We start from the raw sequence: 20,225 nt of genomic DNA on the forward strand, positions 1-20,225 counted from the left end.
GGGCAAGACAACAAAATGAAGTGCTTTTGAACGGGGTATGGTAGCAGATGCCAGACACACCGATTTGTGTCAAGAACTGCAACGCTGCTGTGTTTTTCATGCTCAACAGTTTTCCCTGTGTATCAAGAATGGCCCACCACCAAAGGACATCCAACCAACTTGACACAACTGTGGGAAGCATTGGAGTCAACTTAGGCCAGTATCCCTGTGGAACACTTTCGGCACATTGTAGTCCATTCCCCGTCGAATGGAGGCTGTGCTAAGGGCAAAAGTGGGGAATTTTAGGAAGGTGTTCCTAGTGTTTTATAAATATATTTTTGGGTGAGGTTGGACCCAGGTGCAGAGAAGAGACCAGGCGAGGAATCAGTGGTTAAGGATAAACATAAATACTTTACTGATAAATAGTAGCCGCAGGATCACAGTACACTGGAGAAAAAAAATCACTAAGTCTCAAAAACTCACTCAGGAAACAAACGCACACAGTAAACAATTCAAGCTTCTGCAAAGGAAACCAGAAAAAACACCTATTTTAACAGGGAAATCATAATGAGTAATAGGACACACCTGAGTGTCATTAATGTCTCCAGGATGATCTCTGCCGCTCTCTGGTGACAGGTGGACAGGTGAGAGTACCCCCCTTCTAGGAGCGCCTCCAGCCGCGGAACCAGGGCGACCACCATGTAGTTGGTTGTAGTCCCGAATAAGTCCCAGATCCAGGATGTCCCGGGGAAGCACCCATGCCCGCTCCTCGGGACCGTAGCCCTCCCAGTCCCCCAGGTACTGAAGAATGCCTCGGACCGACGAGCCTCCAACAAACAGAGGACAGGGTAGGCTGGGCAGCCATCCACAAGTCGAGGGTGCAGAGGGGCAGGTGTGGAGGGAGAGAAGGGACTGGTCCTTACCATCTTGAGAAGGAAGACATGGAAGGATAGACCTGGGAAACTGGAGACGATAGGTGACCGGGTTGATGCGACTCAGGATCTCGAATGGTTCTATGTAGCTTGGAGTGAGCTTCTGCGAGTCAACCTTTTAGGGAAGATTATGGGTGGAGAGCCACACCCGTTGACCCAGTCGGAGGAGCCAAAGAGGCATTAAGTGACGGTTTGCCTGGCGTTGGTGTCAGGCAGAGGAGCGGAGCAAGGAGGATCGCACTCCGATTCAGGTGCAGCGACATCATCAAATGAACACCTCGGCTGATGGCACCCCCCATTTTGGCCTCTTGACAATCAAATGGCGACAGTCCTGTGGACGAGTTCGGCAGTGTGTTTTGAGCATATTTGGCCCAGACAAAAAAAATGCTCCATTTGCTGGCCTGAGTGGAGACAAAACAGCGGAGGAATTTTTCTAGCTCCTGGTTGGCCCGCTCAGTTTGCCCATTAGAATGCAGGTGGAACCCCAAGGAGAGACTCACCGATACCCCCAACAGGGAGCAGAAGGCCTTCCAATACCGTTCAACGAACTGGGGCCCACGATCTGAGACAATGTCCTGGGGAAGTCTGTGTAGTCGAAAGACATGGGTAATCATGTCTCCAAGGCATGGGTAAGCTGCCTTGGAGAACTGATCAACGACCACCAGGATAGAGGTAATGGAGATGGAGGTAACCCTTGGGATGGAGGTAACCCCGTGATAAAGTCTATGGACAGGTGGGACCAGGGCTGGGCTGGGGATGGGCAGAGGTTGGAGAGACCCAGCCGGTCGCTGTCGTGAGGAATTGCTTGGGCACAGGTGTAACAGGCCGCAACAAAGGATTTCACATCCTCAATCATGTTGGGCCACCAGAATTTCCATCTCAGGAACTCTAGTGTCCGATTAACCCCTGGATGCCCAGTTAATTTAGAGGAGTGTCCCCATTGTAACACTCAAGAACGGGCTGATTGCGGAACATAATGTCTGTTAGAGGGACCCCCGCCGGGGTCAGGTTCTTCGGTCTGGGCTTTTCGTACCGTGGTCTCAATACTGCATATCATATGGACCACAATGCAGGAGCTGGGGATGATGGCCTCAGAGTCCCTCTTCTTGTTAGAGACATTGTGTTGCCGGGACAGGGTGACTGCTTTCTGATTCTTGGATCCCGGACGATAGGCTAGTGTGAAATCGAAACGGTTAAAAAACAGAGCCCACCTAGACTGGCAAGCATTCAACCTCCTTGCTTCTTGAGTGGAGACCAAGTTATTATGATCCGTTCAGATCACAAAAGGATGAGGTGATCTCCACCCCTCAAGGGCCCACTTAACTGCTAAGAGCTCACGATTGCCTATATCGTAGTTGCATTCTGCTGGCAAGAACCGCTTATAGAGAAAGGCGCATGGGTGCAGTTTCTTATCCTCCTAGTTCCGCTGTGAAAGGACCGCCCCTGCTCCAGTGTCCGAGGATTCTACCTCTACCACAAAGGGACGAGTAGGATCAGGATGAACGAGGATGGTCCGGAGGTGAAACATCCTTTGAGCTCCATGAATGCCCTATCAACCTCGGGAGTCCAGCAAAAATGGGTCTAGGACTTGCGGGTTGGGACAGTGAGAGACGCTGCCACCACACCAAAGTTAAGTATAAAACGTCTGTAAAAATTGGCAAACCCGAGGAACAGCTGGACCTGCTTGAGTGAGGTGGGATGGGGCCAGTTGGATGCCACCTCAACGGGGCCAGTTGGATGCCGCCTCAACCTTTACAGGGTCCATTTGGATGCCTGCGGTAGAGATAATGTGACCCAGGACGGAAACTTGAGATATGTGGAACTCACACTTCTCTATCTTGTCATATAGTTGACTCTGCAGGAGACATCTCAGGACTTGGCGGACGTGCAGTATGTGTTCTGGAAGGGTTTTGGAGAAGATCAGAATGTTGTCGAGGTTAACAATGACGAACCAATTCAACATATCCCTAAGAGTGTCATTGACCAATGCTTGAAAGACTGCCGGTGAGATCGACAATCTGTAAGGCATGACTAAATGACTAAATGACCACTAGGGGGAGTTTCCCGCTCAAATCCTTTTCTGATACTCACCAGATTGTTAGCGTTGCAGAAGTCCAGTTTGGTGAAAAATTGGGCCCCTTGGGCCAACTCCAAGGCGGCAGACCACAGGGGTAGGGGGAAAGGGGGTTCAGCCCTCTGTAATCGATGCAAGATCGCAGGCTTCCATCCTTCTTAGCCATGAAGAAGAAGCGAATGAAACCTGCCTCCAGCAACTCCCGGATGTAATTGTCCATGACTGCTGCTTCAGGGGTCGAGAGGGAGTACAGACGGCCCTGGGGAGGTGTGGAGCCAGGATAGGAGTTCTATTGCACATTCGTATGGTTGATGGGAGGGAAGTGTGGTGGCCGTCATACCGCTTGGGGGCTGGGATCTTGGGTTCCCGGTGCAGGTTCCCTAGAGGAGCTACAGCTACACCTGTAGCACTGGGTGATGAAATTTGGGCATTGGCTCCTTGAAGTTGGACTGTGGTTGGAGGGAATCGGTAAGTGCCCAGAGGGTCTCTGATATTTGGAAGAGTTGTTCCCTGCTGCCGCCCCAGCAGTCCACCTTGGTGGGTTACAACATTCTTGATCTGGGTGATCTCTGCTGGGTCTATGTTTGGGCAGACGCTTGCTGTGACGTGGTTAGGTTGGACCCTGGTGCGGAGAAGAGACCTGGCGAGGAATCAGTGGTTAAGGATAAACATAAATGCTTTACTGTTAAAACCTTTTGTAACTAGGGGGCAGTATTTTCATTTTTGGATAAAAAACGTTCTCTTTTTAAACGGGATATTTTGTAATGACAAGATGCTCGACTATGCATATAACTGACAGCTTTGGATAGAAAACACTCTGACGTTTCCAAAACTGCAAAGATATTGTCTGTGAGTGCAACAGAACTGATGTTAAAGGCGAAACCCAGATAAAAATCCAACCAAGTGCCCCATATTTTGAAAGCCCTGCATGCCAATGACTCCTTATATGGCTGTGAATGGGCTACGAATGAGCTTACGCTTTCTACGTATTCCCCAAGGTGTCTACAGCATTATAACGTCTTTTTACGCATTTATGTTGAAGAATAGCCGTAAGGGACCACATTGAGCAAGTGGTCACATGATGGCTCCCGCAGAAAATCTTGCATAAAGTACACAAGTAGCCATTTTTCCAATTGCGAAACCAATTGTCCCGGTGGATATTTTATCGAATAGATATGTGAAAAACACCTTGAGGATTGATTCTAAACAACGTTTGTCATGTTTCTGTCGATATTATGGAGGTAATTTGGAAAAAAGTTTGGCGTTGTAGTGACTGCATTTTCCGGTCTATTTCTCAGCCAAACGTGAAGATCAAATGGAGCTATTTCGCCTACAAAAATAATATTTTTGGAAAAAAGGAACATTTGCTATCTAACTGGGAGTCTATTGGGTGAAAACATCCGAAGTTCTTCAAAGGTAAATGATTTAATTTGATTGCTTTTCTTATTTTCGTGAAAATGTTGCCTGCTAGTAGCAGAGCCTAGCATAGCATTATGCCATGATAAACTTACACAAATGCTTGTCTAGCGTTGGCTGTAAAGCATATTTTGAAAATCTGAGATGACAGTGTGATTAACAAAAGGCTAAGCTGTGTCTCAATATATTTCATTTGTGATTTTCATGAATAGGAAAATTTTCTAGGGATATTTATGGCTGCTGCGTTATGCTAATTGGTTTGAGGCTATTAAACAGTAGCCGCAGTAGCATAATAAACACTAAGTCTCAAAAACTCACTCAGGAAACAAACACACACGGTAAACAATTCAAGTTTCTGCAAAGGAAACCAGAAAACACACCTCTTTTAACAGGAAATTCATAATGAGTATTAGGACACACCTGAGCGTCATTAATGTCTCTAGGACAGTCTATGCCGCCCTCTAGTGGCAGGTGGAATCATGACATCCACTAATGATGACCAACTTCTGGTAGCAGGCATTATAGAAAATTAACATCCCACTGGGCACACACTGGTTGAATCAACATCATTTCCACGTAATTTCAATGAAATTATGTTGAACCAATGTGGAATAGATATTGAGTTGACAGGTCTCGTAAACAGGTCTCATAAACAATCTCTCAAGCACAAGCCTATGTGCTATTGAGCAGCCAGCTAATCTTTATATTTAAAATCTATCCAACTTGGATCTATTTGCTTGCTAACAAGGTAGAACAGTTCAACTGTTAAGAATACACCCTCCTGTCCGTTTCCAACTGTTTGAACAACACAGCTTGTTCACTTTGTGTAGGTGTTGAAATCAAGTGACCAACCTGGATAAGAAGATGTTTATTTCTCCGAATGAGAACGAGTTGCCAATTCCTTATATAAATGCATATTTTTATGATCATTGCACATTTATAAAACACAGACTAGACAACTAGCACATAACAGTATGTGGCTAAAATGCTGCTAGCGGTACGTGGTACCGGAATGCCGCACAAGACATAAACTGAGCATAGATTTTCCACAATCATGTTTGTTGACACTCCCATTTAGTGGGGTCTGCTCTGTTCTACATTTTGGGAGTTCAGACATTAAAAAGGGTATCATTAGAAGGAGAATAGACCGATTCAGTTGGACCAAACCTTAGCGAGTTGAAACGGCATAGAAGCAGATGACGATGAGACCAAAAATACATAAACGCTCATAAAATCGGAAGAAGAAAAAAAAGTAATTCTTGCGATACAGGCATTTGGAACATCACACTAAAACAAACATTTGAAATCTAATTAATTCAATACTTTGCAGAGCCCTACTTTGAAAAACCCTTTTCGGTTCCAGGTAGAACCCTTTTGGTTCCAGGTAGAACCCTGTTGAGTTACATGTAGAACCCTTTCCCCAGAGGGAAAGGAACCAAAAAGCATTCTTCTACTGGGTCAGCTGAAGAACCCGCTTGGAATCCTTTTTTCTGAGTGTAGGAAGGAGGATGGATGGTGGAAACGGATAAGACACACATACAGTGTTCTCAGACTTGTGTGTGCTTGTATTTGTTGTTGGAGCATCTGACTATGTGTGTGTTGTTTGTTGAAGTATGTCTGCATGCATCTATTTGTGTTTATGTGCATAAGTGTGTTTGCATACATATGTGTGAATGCATGTGTTGATTTGTATGTGTTGACAGGGCTGGAGGGAGGATCTGGGGGGAGGAGAGAGCAGTCCTAACGGCTTTTTGAATGAGATAAATGGCTTACAGATGGCCCACTCAATATATTCAAATGAGACATGCAAAACAGGGGCGGGGCGAGCCCAGGCTTGGACAGTCTCAGCTGTAGCCATGTCTCTCTGTGATCACAGACTCCTCACTCCCTACCAGCCTCGTGGCACTACACACCAATATGGCACATTACTGAGACAGATGATTACAGTAAACGCGTAGGTTTAAAGAACAGCAGTCATTGGTAACAATTCAGTACCGTACTGTGCTTGTTTCTATTTAAAATGGTATTTAAAAAAAATAAAAAGCTTCTTAGCAAAGAAACATTTCTCAAGCAAGAATTTTGCTAGGACTGTCTGGGAGGGGTCTGAGTGGGGAATTAAAAATGAAAACTAGCTGTTATTGGCAGAGAGGTTTGGAACTCTTTCTTATTGGTCTATTAACTAATTTGCCATCTGGTGATGTTCCCACCAAAACTTATTTTCAAACAGCTCTTACAACAAAGGGGCAATATCATAATTTCACAATTTCACAGGATTATTCGAACCTCACAGTGTGGAAATATATACAGTTGAAGTTGGAAGTTTACATACACCTTAGACAAATACATTTAAACTCAGTTTTTCACAATTCCTGACATTTAAAAATTAAAAATTCCCTGCCTTAGGTCAGTTAGGATCACCACTATTTTAAGAATGTGAAATGTCAGAATAATAGTAGAGAGAATGATGTATTTCAGCCTTTATTTCTTTCATCACATTCCCAGTGGGTCAGAAGTTTCCATAGACTCAATTAGTATTTGGTAGCATTGCCTTTAAATTGTTTAACTTGGGTCAAACGTTTTTTTCAGTTCCACCCACAATCTTTCTATGGGATTGAGGTCAGGGCTTTGTGATGGCCACTCCAATACCTTGACTTTGTTGTCCTTAAGCCATTTTGCCACAACTTTGGAAGTATGCTTGGGATCATTGTCCATTTGGAAGACCCATTTAGGGTCTTCCAAGCTTTAACTGATGTCTTGAGATGTTGCTTCAATATATCCACATAATTTCCTCCCTCATGATGCCATCTATTTTGTGAAGTGTACCAATCCTTCCTGCAGCAAAGCACCCCCACAACATGATGCTGCCACCCCCCACAACATGATGCTGCCACCCCCGTTCTTAATGGTTGGGATGATATTCTTCTGCTAGCAAGCCTCCCCCTTTTTCCTCCGAACATAACGATGGTCATTATGGCCAAACAATTCTATTTTTGTTTCATCAGACCAGGGGACATTTCTCCAAAAAGTACAATATTTGTCCCCATGTGCAGTTGCAAACCATAGTCTGGCTTTTTATGGCGGTTTTGGAGCAGTGATTTCTTCCTTGCTGAGCGGCCTTTCAGGTTATGTCGATATAGGACTCGTTTTACTGTGGATATAGATACTTTTGTACCTGTTTCTTCCAGCATCTTCACAAGGTCCTTTGCTGTTGTTCTGAGATTGATTTGCACTTTTCGCACCAAAGTACGTTCATCTCTAGGAGACAGAATGCATCTCCTTCCTGAGATGTATGACGGCTGCGTGGTCCCATGATGTTTATACTTGCGTACTATTGTTTGTACAGATGAACATGGTACCTTCAGGCATTTTGAAATTGCTCCCAAGGATGAACCAGACTTGTGGAATTCGGCAATTTAGTTTTCTGAGGTCTTGGCTGATTTCTTTTGATTTTCCCATTATGTCAAGCAAAGAGGAACTGAGTTTGAAGGTAGGCCTTGAAATATACCCACAGGTACACCTCCAATTGACTCAAATGATGTCAGTTAGCCTGTCAGAAGCTTCTAAAGCCATGACATAATTTTTGGAATTTTCCAAGCTGTTTAAAGGCACAGTCAATTTAGTGTATGGAAACTTCTGACCCACTGGAATTGTGATACAGTGAATTATAAGTGAAATAATCTGTCTATAAACAATTGCTGGAATAATTACGTGTCATGCACAAAGCAGATGTCCTAACCGACTTGCCAAAACTATAGTTTGTTAACAAGAAATGTGTGGAGTGGTTGAAAAACGAGTAAACATCCGACTTCAACTGTTTGCATATAAAAAAAACAACAGGAAATCCACGTTTTTGACTGCACTGGGACTTGAAATATAACTACGCATTGTTATTGGAGACTATGTATATTGGAGTTTGGAGTGTGTGTTTGTGTAAAAGCAGGACTTGGTGATCCTGTGACCAACGGTGAGTCTACGAGTCAGGGTGTGAGTGAGAGTGCAGCTCGTAAGAGGGCGGTCAGTTGTTTGGGGAAGAAAGGAGTGAAGGGGGAGTGGAGGTGGGAACTCCAGCTGTTTTCACAGGGAAAGGGTAATGTCCATTGTTAATCCTAGCTGGGACACTCCTCTCCCCCACCCTGCCTGTCCTGGCCTTCCCTCCACCTGGCTCTCTAGCTACCCTGACTATGTGCAGTGACCACTTTTTGTGCTAACTATTTTGACTCATCATGTACGCTGCTATTACTGTTTATTATCTATCCTGTTGCCTAGTCACTTTACCCGTACCTATATGTACGTATCTACCCCAATGACTTTGTACCCCTGCACATGGTCTCGGTACTGGTACCCTGTGTATACAGCCAAGTTAACGTCACTTAGTGTGTATTTATTGCTTGTGTTATTATCTATTATCTATTATTTCTTTATTTTATTTCTCTCTGCATTGTTGGGAAGGGCCCATAACTAAGCATTTCACTGTTGTTTACAAAGCATGTGACCAATACAATTTGGTTTTGATTTGATTTGATTTGATTATAAGAACTACAGGGAACACTGGCTGCTTGATAAACAACTCACACACATCTGGTACAAACAAGGATAGATGTTGTTTCTCCACAATTTACTCCAAGCTTACCTCAATCAAACTTTACTTCATTTGGTTTCACCTGTTAAAGTAAATTAAGAACAGTCTTCCTATAATGAAGCCGTTCAAAGCCGTTTCTCACTGATCATTGGCAGTTAACTAAGGGTTATTGCTCTGACATCTACATTCCAGAAGGTAGAACCATATCTAACCATCAGAATACACTTTACAATCGTACTTTACTTTGGTGATGATTTAGAAATGTTCCACTTGGTAACATATATACTCTGGGCTGCATAGTTTGTGGAAATCAATACTAAATTTTTTTTAGATCTCTCTCTACAGACAGCTAGCGTCCTGAAGCCAAGATTTGTCAACACAGTATGTGGCTGATATTCAATCAATGATAGCTTGTATTTACCCGTGGTTCACCTTTCACATTGGGAGAGGGAAAAAACCCAATGCGATTATGCACATGAAGAATTAATCCGGAGATGAGCACAGGGTAATGTATGGTAATTATCCGACAGGATATTCTTACACAACGATTAGCATATCTTGAAGCCCAGACAGGGGCGGGGGGGGGCAGTGAGGGAGGAATAAAAGGACAGTGGCTGCTGATAAGAGCCCGGCTTGTTTTTTATGTAGATGAAAAATGTGGATATGATGGCTAAAGGCGCTGTTTTGACACACACACACAGGCATGAGCATGTGCACGCTTACAGATACACACGCACACATGCACGCGCACACACACAGAAGACACCCCATCAGGGATCATGGAGAAAGATGGGGAAAGGGAGGCACGTGAAAACCTGAACACAGCAGAAAACACAAACGTTCATTGTGGATAAGAATTCTGTAGGTAGACAGATGTTTCTAGTCATGCAGCTGCATGTGCAGTGTATATCCACGAACCATGGCTAAATATGATGTATTTCCATTTCTATTCTATTATAATGTACTGGCAAAGAGCTGTGATAAATCGTGACCAATGCAGTGTTACTGCCTTTTAGTATATTCTCTCACTCCCCCCGTCTCTCCCCGTCTCTCTCTCTCTCTCTCTCTCTCTCTCTCTCTCACTCTCTCTCTCTCTCTCACTCTCTCTCTCTCTCTCTCTCTCACTCTCTCTCTCTCTCTCTCTCTCTCTCTCTCTCTCTCTCTCTCTCTCTCTCTCTCTCACCCCCTCTCTCTCTCTCTCTCTCTCTCTCTCTCTCTCTCTCTCTCTCTCTCTCTCTCTCTCTCTCTCCCTCTCTCTCTCTCTCTCTCTCTACGTTTCTGTGTGTGTATCTCTCTCTCCCTCTCTCTGTTTCTCTGCCTCTCTCTTTCTCCTACATCTACACACACTTCATGGTTTATTTTGCCTGTATCTGCCTCCTCCCTGTCAATATCCACTATCACTTAATGCACGCTTGGCTGGTGTTTACAGCATTGTAGATACAATCACTATATTGACTGAGTACTACCGTATGCTGGAGGTGCAGAAGCAACACTGACGGGTGGAGGTGGGGTGGCCCTTCATACGAAACTGAATGTTATACTATTACTTTATACTATTACTTTATACTATTACTTTATACTATTACTTTATACTATTACTTTATACTATTACTTTATACTATTACTTTATACTATTACTTTATAGCTGGGGTCAACTAGATTCAGCCTTAGGCCGTTTTTTTCTTGAGCGGATGGTCGGTGGGCCGGAACATAATTACATATAATTTGTCGACTGCAAACTGACCGCAGGAAGATATAATATTTTATCATAATCATTTAAAACCTTGCTTACATTTGTATACGATCACGTGTCTCTCCATCATGTGTGAGCATACTTAGGAAAATATATCCTACATCTAAATCACTTGTAACTGATTTCCTGGTGTTTTTACAGTACATTTCTTATATTCTTTTGCTCAGAAACTTGGGGGGCCAAATAAAACCACCCGTGGTCCAAATTCGGGCCTCATGCCGCCAGTTGGTGAACGCTGCTTTATAGCAATGGATTTAAAGTTAATACATTTCCTAATACCTAAGATACAACAATGTATTTATGTAACCTTATCCGCTGCCCTATCTCACTATATCTATTCCCACCTAAAATGTTGAACTGTGGTGTTGAGAGGAAACAAAGGTATTGCTGGATACAGTTGGATAAGGATACATTTATTATATCTTCATTGATTTAGTATGATTCATGTTGTTCATTCTCATTCATTTTTTATTGAACTGGATGTCTCACAGTAAATCAGCATTTTCTTTTCTCCTCAGTGATATTCTCCTTCTCATAAAAGGAAAGTCTCCCTCCTTCGAATTCTCCATGGTCGGCTGGCAGCACATAAATCCATGGAGTGCATATGAATGTGTCTGTTGTCACACCTAACCTGAACACTGCCTCCAAACGCAGCCCTAGAGAACGAGACACAGGTTCACCAGAGCATCATTTTCCTCCTCCACGCGTGCAGCGCTGCAACGGCGGAAAGGAAAATGGCTTTCTAACTACCTCTTGCTTTTTTGTTCTCCGTGCCCTACGCCCTACGCACATGCATAAACAAAGTCCCCACGAGCCACTGTATCAATTCTAACTTTGGTATTGAGGTGTAATCGGGCATGTAGGACACCAGCTTGCTGAAGCGCGGGGGCCTTTGTGAGGCGCCCATCTGTTTGGTGCACGGGATCGGGCTGGGTCCCACTGAGAGGACTGGATGAAAGGGCGAGTGTAAGAGGGGCCAGCTGAAAACACAAGGGTGGGCGGCTGCCTCGGGACGCCAGTCTGTGGAGCTCCTTCCTCCCCGTGTGTCACGGTGCTCTCTTATTCTAATGGAGCATCCTGGACTACCCCTCACGCATACAACTCAGAGATCAGACACTGCTGCTAGACACACACAGGGAATCACACACAAGCCATGTGTGTGTGTGTGTGTGTGTGTGTGTGTGTGTGTGTGTGTGTGTGTGTGTGTGTGTGTGTGTGTGTGTGTGTGTGTGTGTGTGTGTGTGTGTGTGACTACGTGTATGCTTGTACTACAAGCCTAGACGTGTGCATGCATGTGTGCACACCAAGATTGTGTCTGTATTTTTCCCACATATTTTCCTTCTCCAGGCACAACAGTTTGGCTAATATTTTCCTATTGACTTGACAATGTACATATTACCCAGACTCAGTGACCCCTGAGAAGCACATTTCTGTGTGAGCACAGATCGATTGATACAGTGTTCTATCCTCTCTGTTGTCTGTAGTGAGAAGATGGAGTAGCATGGGTGCAGATGATAAGCTGAAGCAGGCCAGTCATATTACCCAGCTAGGAGCCGTGGTCACAGGCCTGATTACAGCTCCAACATGGATCACCCATGGTTACTGGCCCTCCTCATAAGCAGGACTCCGCTCTCTATGACATCATATAGTCCTTCACAACATACCCTCACACCAACAACCTAGAGGAACCTGATAACTTGGTAGAAACCAATAAGGTCACACATTACGTTAGCGTAAGGGAAGCTGCTAAGTGTTTGTGATTTTAATTTAATATGTCATACTCATCACCCATCAGATCATTGAATGTAAATTATCATTTTATGTCATCTGTTAAAATAGCTATGGGTTTTGCTTGACGCTATGGTTATGGAGAGAAATCATAGTTGGTAGTGAGGCTATAGCCAGAACTTCCAGCTGAATATTTTTTCCCATATCAGAACCCTAACTAAATCATGAATAAAAATCCAACAATATAAAAGATTGAAAACAATGATTGGATATGGAATTGGTGCAATTAGCAATGAACGCCTAAATATTAGCAACATTTTAAATGATCTAATGAAGATGATACATTGAGTGATATTTTCCATGATATCTGTGTAACTGATCTGAAAGGAGCATTAAACGCGGACAGGTTGGGGATATGGGGCAGGTGATTGGCTTGTGTGAGAGTTGGCATGTGTTCTGGACAGGGACACACCACAGGTCTCTCTTACCCTCAAGTCTTTTCGGCCAGGGACCATATGCCCTCCAGCTTCATCAAGCCCCAATACACCCCTCCTCTCCCCATTAACCCCTCCAAAACCCCCACCCCAACCCACCTCCCATGCACCCCCGGTATCTGGCCATGGCTGCTTAAATGAGTACAAAGCATGGGGCAGGGCAGCTCAGCTGGCCTCCACGCCCCACTTGACATAGGTTTGACCTCTGCTGTATGTTTCCTCCCTGTAGGCTGCACCTCCACCCCGACACAGGCTGTCTCTCTATCTCCTCTCCCCACACACGCTGCTCCCAGCCAGGGCTGCCATCCAGGGCCCGGGTGCATCCTCAGGTCATACGGGTCAATTATATTCAAATTGAAGAGAAATGATCTACAAATAAGAGAGTAATGCGAGGGAAGTTCCTCTTTTATGGTTTACAGACGCTGAGCCTTAATGTTGTCTGGGTTATTGTATATGGAACTGAAATTCAATTCTTATGTCTGACTGATATTGGCAAATTTGCAGTGTATACGGACGAGATAGGATTATATCTCAAAACATGATAGAATTCTAATTAGCAAAATGTATTGCTATTTTATTGAGTGTCATCCTACTATGATGTTGTACAGATTTTGAATTTTGAATACTTCATCAACCTCTCTCTCTCGCTTGCGCTCTCTCACGCTCTCTTTCTCTTTCTCTATCTCTTTCTCTCTTTCTCTCCTGCACACACACACACACACATACATACACACATACATACATACATACATACATACGTACGTACATACATACAGCACACACACACAGAGCGAAGCAGCATGGCCTCACAGACGTGGCCAGTGTGAGTGAAAGGCGTATAACAGCTCCTATCCCTGAGGGGTTGATGACACTAAAGAGACCAAACAGAAGCTGCAGCGTGAGCGTGACAGAGTGGGGAGGAGAGGAGAGGAGGGGGAAAGGGGGCGCATCAGCCCCTCTGACATTCTGCTCTTTACAACTTTACAAAATAGCCTTTTAATTTTCCTGACCGTCTGGGGTGTCTGAGTTGTGCCTGCATCAATCACCATCATCACTGGGCTTCAGGCACACTGTCCCCAGGGCCCTCTCACTGCAAGGCCCCCAGGCTTCCTCTCCTCCTGGGGGAGCCTCTCTCCTCCTCTCCCCTGTCCTCTACCTAACCCTCTCTCCTCCTCTCTCTCTCATCATCACTCACACAACCCCTGTCACACTGCCTGGGTCCTCCCTCATGTTATCATTCTCATCTAGCCTCTCTTTTCCCTAACATTAATATATTTATCAAATTGCTTTATGTTTTACCATTTTTAAAAATGCATGCATTTACCATCTAACAAGATAAAACATATCTTAGTTAAAATGTCAAATTACTTTGCCTGTCTTAAACAAATTATTAACATAAATGTAGCCTCATGGCTTAACGTAGACTAATATTGTACAGTATTGTATGAACTGACAATGCCTCATAGCCCAAACCCTCAGGTCTTGTTGGCCTGACATCTTGTGCCCTCCAGCTTCATCAAGCCAACAGTTGCTCAAGTCATCTTGAGGGTCAGCTGAGAAATCCCTCGTGATTTTTAATGTATATTCCGTGACAAAACTGTTCCGGGATCTGTCTGATTGATTCACCAACATACTGAGCAGAGCTGTTTGATTAGAGACACTGAAGCCTGCTTCATTAACCTAATGTACTGTACTCTCCCTGGGTGGCTTTGGTATGTAAATGTTTATTTGTCTGCACCATTCTTTCTCCCTTTGTGGTAGTTTTGGTAGAGCCCTGAATGATGATGGTAGAATTGAAGACTATCAATGGTATGGACTAACAGGGTGTGTCTTGATGAATACACATCATTGAGCGAGACAAATCCATGATATGAATTGGCAGACGAGGGGAGAGGTGGTCGATACGGATTACAGCTAAGCCTCTTCTCTTTGTGGCTGTTGGCTGTGGTGTTGATGGGCTCTCCCAGAAGCCGTGGGGCTGGAGGTGGTTCATAGCTGGCAGGCTGGAGAAGACTTATACCTGAGAGCTCTACCTCTCCAATCCCTACCCTCCGCAGTCACACTGTACTGGCACACACAGACCAACCACTGCCAGCAGGGCAAGCACTTGGCAAGTTATTGTGATAACAAGTCAACTGGATGAGAGGAACACATTTGGTAAATGATAGGAAAACACAGCAAAATCCCATGCATATATGTTCACCTCTAGCTGTCCAGTTACATATACAGCACCAGTCAAAAGTTGGACACACCTACTCATTCCAGGGTTTTTCTTTATTTTTTATTATTTTGTACATTGTAGAATAATAGTGAAGACATCAAAACTATGAAATAACACATATGGAATCATGTAAGCATCAGCTGTCAGAGCAGCTTACCGATCATTGCACCTGTCTGTATACAGCCCATCTGTAAATAGCCCACCCAACTACCTCATCCCCATATTGTTTTTTTTATTTTTTGCACTTTTGCACCACCATATCTCTACTTGCACATCATCATCTGCACATCTATCACTCCAGTGTTAATGCTAAATTGTAATTATTTTGCCACTATGGCCTATTTATTGCCTTACCTCCCTAATCTTAATACATTTACACAAACTGTATATAGATTTTTCTATTGTGTTATTGACTGTACGTTTGCTTATCCCATGTGTAACTCTGTGTTGTTTTTGTGTCACTGCTTTACTTTATCTTGGACAGGTCGCAGTTGTCAATGAGAACTTGTTCTCAACTGGCCTACCTGGTTAAATAAAGGTGGAATTAAAAATAAAATAAATAAAATAACATGCAGTAACCAAAAAAGTGTTAAAACAAATGTTAAACAAGCCATTCTTTGCCTTGATGACAGCGTTGCACACTCTTGGCATTCTCTCAACCAGCTTCATGAGGAGTGCATTTCAATTAACAGGTGTGCTTTGTTAAAAGTTCATTTGTGGAATTTCTTGTGTTTGTGCCAATCAGTTGTGTTGTGATAAGATAGCGGTGGTATACAGAAGATAGCCTTATTTGGTAAAAGACCAAATCAATATTATATCAAGAACAGTTCAAATAAGCAAATAGAAACAACATTCCATCATTACCTTAAGACATGAAAGTCAGTCAATACGGAACATTTCAAGGACTTTGAAAGTTTCTTCAAGTGCAGTGGCAAAATCCATCAAGCACTATGATGAAACTGGCTCTCATGAAGACCACCACAGGAAAGGAAGACCCAGAGTTACCTCTGCTGCAGAGGATAAGTTCATTAGAGTTACCAGCCTCAGAAATTGCAGCCCAAATAAATGCTTCACAGAGTTAAAATAACAGACACATCTCAACATCAACTGTTCAGAGGAGATTGCGTGAATTAGGCCTTCGTGGTCAAATTGCTGCTAAGAAACCACTACTAAAAAACACTGGGGAGGCAAGTAGCCTAGTGGTTAGAGCGGACTAGGAACTGAGAGGTTGCAAGATTGAATTCCTGAGTTGACAAGGTAAAGATCTGTCGTTCTTCCCCTGAACAAGGCAGTTAACCCATTGTTCCTAGGCCGTCATTGAGAATAATTTGTTCTTAGCTGACTTGCCTAGTTAAATAAATAAATAAAGAAGAAGAAGAGACTTGCTTGGGCCAAGAAACATGAGCAACAGACATTAGACCAGTGGAAATCTGTTTGATGACTTTAGATTTTTGGTTCCTACCGCCATGTGTTTGTGAGACGCGGAGTAGGTGAACGGATGATTTCTGCATGTTTCGTTCCTACCGTGAAGCAAGTAGGAGGAGTTGTGATGGTGTGGGGCTGCTTTGCTGGTGACACTGTCTGACATTTATTTAGAATTCAAGGCCCCCTAACCAGCATGGCTACCACAGCATTCTGCAGTGATACGCCATCCCATCTGGTCTGCGCTTAGTGGGACTATGATTTGTTTTTCAACAGGACAATGACTGAACACACCTCCAGGCTGTGTAAGGGCTATTTGACCAATAAGGTGAGTGATGGAGTGCTGCATCAGATGACCTGGCCTCCACAATCACCCGACTTCAACACAACAGCATTCCAGGTGAAGCTGGTTGAGAGAATGCCAAGAGTGTGCAAAGCTGTCATCAAGGCAAAGGGTGGCCTCTTTGAAGAATCTCAAATATAAAATATATTTTGATTTGTTTAACACTTTTTTGGTTACCACATGATTCCATATTTGTTATTTCATAGTTTTGATGTATTCACTATAATCATATAAAGTAGAAAATAGTAAAAAAATAAGAAAAACCCTTGAATGAGTAGGTGTGTCCAAACTTTTGACTGGCATTGTGCATACACAGTATATTGGGGTGTTCAAGGACTGTTGTGGTGTGCTTTGGTTTTTTCTGAGCACTCTATGTGCTGTGTGCTGCACTGAGGGGGCTAGTGCTGCCCCACTTCTTGCTGCCCTGAAAAATTGCTGAAGTGTGTCATTTCTCAATGGCCTTCGGGGCTGCTTGCTGAGAGGACAGGAGGTGCAGGTGTTGTGTGTGTCAGGATGCTTAAACCTTGCTTAACACTCTCAAGGTAGCCTTCTGGTGCCTCTTGTGTTATTTACCCTGCTTCCTCTCCAACTAAACATCACGCAAAGGTGTCAAAAGGTGAAACTATCACTGCAAAATATGCATTACAGTACCAAGAATGTTGAGATAATTAAATGAAAAAAATATCAGATTATCTTACTTTTATGCGGTTCAATGAGTTCAATGATTCAATTAATAGCATTCGTACTTTTTGTATTTTGAACCACTTTAAGTCTAAATTAGTCAGAACCGAGCCCTCTCACAACATACACTACATGCCCCCCCCCCCCCCCCCCCCTTTCCCTTTCCACTAGATGTTGGAACATTCAGCCACAGGGGCATTAGTGAGGTCGGGCACTGATGTTGGGCGATTAGGCCTGATTCGCAGTCGGGTTCCAATTCATCCCAAAGGTGTTCGATGGGGTTGAGGTCAGGGCTCTGTGCAGGCCAGTAAAGTTCTTTCACACCGATCTTGACAAACCATTTCTGTATGGACCTCGCTTTGTTCACTGGGGCATTGACATGCTGAAACAGGAAAGGGCCTTCACCAAACTGTTGCCACAAAGTTGGAAGCACAGAATGGTCTAGAATGTAGTATGCTGTAGCGTTAAGATTTCCCTTTACAGGAACAAAGAGGCCTAGCCCGAACCATGAAAAACAACCCCAGTCTATTATTCCTCCTCCACCAAACTTTACAGTTGGCACTATGCTTTCGGCCAGGTAGTGTGCTCCTGGCATCCGCCAAACCCAGATTTGTCGGACTGCCAGGGAACACATTTCCACTGCTCCAGAATCCAATGTTGGCGAGCTTCACACCACTCCAGCCGACGCTTGGCATTGCGCATGGTGATCTTAGGCTTATGTACGGCTGCTTGACCATGGAAACCCATTTCATGACGCTTCCGACAAAGTTCTTGTTCTGACGTTGCTTCCGGGGGCAGTTTAGAACTTGGTAGTGAATTTTTACCCGCTACGCACTTCAGCACTCAGCTGTCCCGCTCTGTGAGCTTGTGTGGCCTCCCACTTCACGGCTGAGCTGTTGTTTCTCCTAGATGTTTCCACTTCAGAATAACATCACTTACAGTTGACAGGAGCAGCCCTAGCAGGGAAGAAATTTGACGAACTGACTTGTTGGAAAGGTGGCATCCAATGATGGTCCCACGTTGAAAGTCACTGAGCTCTTCAGTAAGGCCATTCTACTACCAATACTACCAATGTTTGTCTATGGAGATTGCATGGCTACGTGCTCAATTTTAAACACCAGTAAGCAACGGGTGTGGCTGAAATAGCCGAATCCACTAATTTGAAGGGCTTTCCACATACTTTGTATATATAGTGGAGGATACTGTATGTACTGTATATATAGTGTATGTACTATATGTACTGTATATATAGTGTAAATACTGTATGTACTGTATAAAAAGTGTATGTACTGTATATATAGTGTAGGATACTGTATGTACTGTATATATATATATAGTGTATGTACTGTATGTACTGTATATATAGTGTATGTACTGTATGTACTGTATATATAGTGTATGTACTGTATGTACTGTATATATAGTGTATGTACTGTATGTACTGTATATATATATATAGTGTATGTACTGTATGTACTGTATATATAGTGTATGTACTGTATGTACTGTATATATAGTGTAGGATACACTAATGAGCTGTCCAGAAAGAGGTGATGCGGATTTCAAATCCTGTCTCAGTAGAGCCTGACAGCTATCTCATGTTCATAGAACTAACTACCTCTATGAATACATGTTATACACGCAACACGATTGGCTTGTCTTGGTTTTATTAAGTGTTCCAAACCTTTATTTGTCACCTCTTTGGGACTAGCAGGGCAGCTGAGCCACAAGCCCATATCTGAGAGCCAGTTGCCATGGGATTCCTGCTACCACGACAATCACCATTAACAAAGGGCCACAACAAAGACAAAACCATCTGCTCTTTCACCCAGCCCTGTTTCTGCAACAAGTGTGAACATACAATCTCACTCTCTCTCTCCACATCACTCTCCGTCGTTTGAGGTGAGGCCCTTAGTTTTGCGGTGTTTACAGTGAAGCCATTATGAATTTTAGAACAGAGTGGTGGTTGATTAGCGGATCCAGCTCTGGTGAAGTGTGATTGACAATATAGGAGAGTCTCCGATTAATCAGCTGAGAGAGCAACATGAGTTATTACGTTGTTTGTTAGATCAACAACAGCGGGTGAAGGGCTGTACATGCAGGTGAAGATCAACTTACTTCAGAGGGTTCGTGAGCCCTAGACGTGTTAATATGTTGCTGTTATTTTATGCTGTTTATTTCCAGATTTGTTCTATTTACTGTTTTTATCTATCACTTCCCCATATCGTAACCAGCATTGCTTAATCAGTGTTAATTGGCTTTAATTAGCATCTAGTAATTAATTTTGTTTTCTACAAATTATTTGTATGAATGATCCCACCGGGTTGTCTGTTCATCTCGTTAGAGCCAATTAGCTGCAATTAACATGCACTAATGAGATGCTTTCTGACTCCAAAACAAACAGTGTGCACCCTGCCTGATTCCAGAGCTGTTCAGACCTCTTGTGTGTTGGAGTGGTGCTGGGGGCCAGTATACTGAGCCAGGCTTCCAATCAACACCCCGCTCTCTCCCACAGAGGGACGAACACAAACCCAGCTGGAGACTCCCAGCCCCACAGCACAGCAGCACCCAATACCACCAAGCAAATCATTTTCAATCCGCAA

The 20,225-nt window shown here is 43.7% G+C and overlaps 1 long non-coding RNA gene across 1 annotated transcript; it reads right to left on the minus strand.

Moving 5' to 3' along the window:
• Positions 1-370: 370 nt before the first annotated feature.
• LOC149980016 (uncharacterized) lies at positions 371-4,121 on the minus strand. Its single transcript, XR_016484052.1, has 2 exons — positions 3,003-4,121; positions 371-2,810 (listed from the first exon to the last, which is right to left on the minus strand). It is a non-coding gene; the product is annotated as an uncharacterized LOC149980016 (long non-coding RNA).
• Positions 4,122-20,225: the final 16,104 nt, after the last annotated feature.

Source organism: Oncorhynchus mykiss, chromosome 10 (assembly GCF_057628025.1).
Source record: "Oncorhynchus mykiss isolate SJ-2025 chromosome 10, ASM5762802v1, whole genome shotgun sequence".
Taxonomy (NCBI): Eukaryota; Metazoa; Chordata; class Actinopteri; order Salmoniformes; family Salmonidae; genus Oncorhynchus; species Oncorhynchus mykiss.